Here is a 4,330-nt window from a genome sequence, read left to right as displayed (position 1 = left end):
TGAATGTTAATAGCTTAAACTCATCAATCAAAAGACATAGACTGTCAGATTGGATTTTTAAAAAGACCCAAGAATATGCTGTCTTCAAGAGACTCACCTCCTAGGAAAAGACAGTCACAAACTGAAAGTGAAGTGTTGGGAAAAAACATACCACTCATACAGACTTCATAAACAAGTGGGGATCTCCATTCTCATATCAGATAAAGTGGACTTCAAGTCAAAGTTAATTAGAAGGGACAAAGAAGGACATTTCATACTGCTTAAGGGAATCATACATCAAATAAGACATAACAATTGTAAATATATAAGCCCCAAACAATGGAGCATCTACGTACATCAAACAAACTCTTTTCAACTTCAAGAATCAAATAAACCACCTTCTTCACAATGGGTTTGCCACCAGAAAAACACTGCTAAATCAAAGCCAAAATGGGAAAGGAAAAGACCCATATCAACATCATTGTCATTGAATGCTATCCAGGCAAGTCTACCACTACTGGCCATCTGATCTACAAACGTGGTAAGATCGACAAAAGAACCATTGAAATTTTTGGGACGGAAACTGCTAAGATGGGAAAGGGTTCCTTCAAGTATGCCTGGGTCTTGGATAAACTGAAAGCCAAACATGAGTGTGGTATCACCATTGACATCTCCCTGTGGAAATTTGAGACCAGCAAGTATTATATAACTATCATTGATGCCCCAGGACACAGGAACTTTAACAAAAACATGATTGTAGGCATGTCTTAGGCTGACTGTGCTGTTCTGGTTGTTGCTGCTGGTGTGGTGAATGAAGCTGGTATCTCCAAGAATGGGCATACCCATGAACATGCCCTACTGGCTTACACACTGGGCGTAAAACAACTGATTGTTGGAGTTAACAAAATGGATTCCACTGAGTCGTCCTACAGTCAGAAGAGATATGAGGAAATTGTTAAGGAAGTCAGCATCTGCATTAAGAAAATTGGCTATAACCCTGACACAGTAGCATTTGTGCCAATTTCGGGTTGGAATGGTGACAACATGTTGGAGCCAAGTGCTACTATACCTTGGTTCAGGTGATGGAAAGTCACCTGTGAAGATGGCAGTGCCAGTGGAACCACACTGCTCAAAGCTTTAGAGTGCATCCAGCCACCAACTAGTCCAACCGACAAGCCTTTGTGTCTGCCCCTCCAGGATGTCAACAGAATTTGTGGTGTTGGTACTGTTTCTGTGGACCGAGTGGAGACTGCTGTCCTCAAGCCTGGCACGGTGGTCACCTTTGTTCCAGTCAGTGTCACAACTGAAGTACAGTCCATTGAAATGCACCATGAAGCTCTGAGTGAAGTTCTTCCTGGAGACAATGTGGGCTTCAATGTCAAGAATGTGTCCATCAAAGATGTTCATTGTGGCAATGTTGCTGGTGATAGCAAAAATGACCCGCCAATGGAAGCAGTTGGTTTCACTGCTCAGGTGATTATCTTGAACCACTCAGACCAAATCAGTGTTGGCTATGCCCCTGACTGGATTGTCACACAGCTTACATTGCTTGCAAGTTTGCTGAGCTGAAAGAAAAGATTGTTAAATTTTTCAGAGCAAAGCACAAATTTTGTGTCACTGTACAGCCTCCAACTGGTGGATAAGTAGCCTTGTGAAGTGTGTCCTGGACCTGTATCAAACAGCCGAATCTGCTACAAGTGAGTGGCATCTGGATCCTTCCTAACAGCTATAAGACGTACCTGGTTACTTGTGGGTTATGAGGAAGAATTTTCTTTTAAGTTTCCTGTATGTCACAATTGTACCTACATTTGGTCATAGAGGAAAATTTACAATAATCCTAGGTACACAAATGGCAGACAAGGTAATTGATGATTAAATGATATAGTACATTAGGAAGGTTTATAAAGGGCATTTAGAAACCTACAACAACATCAGTTTCTTCCATCTTTCTGTTCTACTATTCTCATTTTGGTTTTAGTCCAAATAGTTGAAACAACTCAAAACTAGGCATAAATTCCTAGTTCTTCCTGGAACTCCATTTGAGATATTGAGCAAATTCCTTAAATATTCATTAACCCAGTTTCCTCATCTTTATAAAAGGGCATTTACCTATTAAATCAAAGTGAAAAGCAGGAGGAAAAAGTAATAAAGCACATGAAGTGATATCTTATGGACATACAATGAATGGTAACCAGTCCAATAATAATAGCAGTTTTTTTTTTCTCTCTACCAGAGGAAAATTTTCATAAAATATAGAGTAGAAAACCAGTGAAAGGAATATTTCAGTTAAATTAGAATGCTTTCATTAGGTCAACTTAAAACTAGGACTTTCAAGAGAAATAGTGCCTCTGGCACCTGAAAAGCAAGAATATGAGAGAAAATTAATCAGTGAATGCTCCATTTTTAGCACCATTATACCTCCAACTTCCTAAGACTGTTCAGTCAACAAATATTTGTTTTGTAAGACATTTTTTAGATTAGACAATGCTTTTATTTTAGTTCCTAGGACTCCAGTAAAGCTATGGCTCTGAGGGAAAGGAAAAGGGAAAGCTTCCAATGTACACGGGAATCGAATGACCAATACACGGTGTGTACATATATGGAAATACCATGACGAATCCCATTAATATGTATGATTAATATGTATTAATGATATATTTATTTACTATAATTACATATTTTATGAGTGAGTGGTTTTTGGCAATGACACACTTCTGCCACCTAATGTCTGCAAGCCAATATTACAGGACCAGCTTTATAAGGCATGAGCCAGAAAGGGAATTTCTTCCTTTCTACATTCATCTACCATGTCTTAATTGCAGGCATCATGTGCAGCATTGTGCTATATTCTGGGAATGCAAATAATTTTCACCATAGTCTCAACTGTCAAACAAATTACTATCTAGTGAAGGAACAAAATGTATGACCCCAAGTGCAACATATTAAATGCTTCAATAGATACATATGCTACATGGTCTAGGAGCCCAATGGAGGGTAACAGAGCTTTTAAAAAGAGGTATTAGATGGCTGTTTTTCACGAGTGAAATTTTTATAAATTTAGTCTATGTCTCTATGCTTAATTTATGAAGAAGTAGCAATACCTCTTTGGATATGCTATGTCTGCTTCAATAAAATCACTCAACCATAAATTAGAAAAACCCACAATTCTTATTGCATCTAGGGATTCACTACCAAATATACTGTCTAAGTCATTCAATCACATAGCTGCCAGGAAATTCAGTGATTCCCTAGAGGTTAAGATTCACAACAACCACCAATCCTTGGTAACCTACTTCAGTACTTGATCTATATTACTGTCAAAAACATTTTCCTCATGTGTGAACACTTTCTTAACAACAAATAGAATCCATATTTTTCTTAAGTCCACACCTGAAAAGATGAACAGGTAAGCAGAAGAATGTCACCTTGTAAATACATTTTTTAAAGTTCAATGACAATTATTAGTTTACCCCTTCTTATTCATCTTCCCAGAATAAATAATGCCAACTCTCTTCAATTTTCTCACTCCTTCAATCACATATTTATGCTCTCTTGACTCTTTTCCAGTTTTCTGATTTGTATGATTTCAAATTGGACACAATATTCAAATAAAGTTCTTTTTAAGAGGCTTTGTAGAAAATGGTGTTTTGGAAAGCAGAATTATTATTCTTTGGAATTATTAAAATATATACAAATTTTGGGATGTTAAAATAATATTACTTTAAAAATCAAAGATGGAAAGGCTTTCATTAAAATATTCCTTTATTATAAAAAATTCAATACAATGTTACCACACATTCCCAAGTATAAACCCATAAAAAATATATTATAGGCCTTGTTACACACTAGTTACTATAAGATTAAATTCTGACAAAAAAAATTTAAATGGTTATATCAAGTTACAAAGGCTCTGAGTGCTGATTTGAAGATTTATCAATCTTCAGTCTTGAGTTGGCATAGTTCCCTAATTTAATTTTAGGTCATTCTAACTGATCATTAGTCTGTTTGTAGAGAGTTTAATTTTCTGTGGATGAATTTACTAACTGAGACAAAGAAACTTTGAAGAGTTTTTTGCAACGTTATTAAATTTGGCCACATAACATTTGTTATCCATATATTTATATAAAAACTTTAGCTTTTCACACATATACACACACCAATTTAAGACAGCAAGTAAAATCACACAAGAAAATGGAAATACAATTATAGAATTGAAAACAAAAAGTGATTAGAAAAGAAAGTCAAGAATTAAAAAGAATTCTAACATGTAAGCCATAATGGAATAGAAAGCTAGGCTCCACTTTAGTGTTTAAGCCCCCAGAAAATCAGACTAGAAGGAGGAAAATATAGT

The 4,330-nt window shown here is 36.0% G+C and overlaps 1 pseudogene; it reads left to right on the top strand.

Moving 5' to 3' along the window:
- Positions 1–429: 429 nt before the first annotated feature.
- On the top strand, positions 430–1,622 carry LOC124982949 (elongation factor 1-alpha 1-like; annotated as a pseudogene).
- The last annotated feature ends 2,708 nt before the right edge of the window (positions 1,623–4,330 follow it).

Source organism: Sciurus carolinensis, chromosome 4 (genome assembly GCF_902686445.1).
Source record: "Sciurus carolinensis chromosome 4, mSciCar1.2, whole genome shotgun sequence".
Taxonomy (NCBI): Eukaryota; Metazoa; Chordata; class Mammalia; order Rodentia; family Sciuridae; genus Sciurus; species Sciurus carolinensis.
Note: the sequence above shows the minus strand (reverse complement) of the source record. Positions and strands in the feature narration are given on the sequence as shown.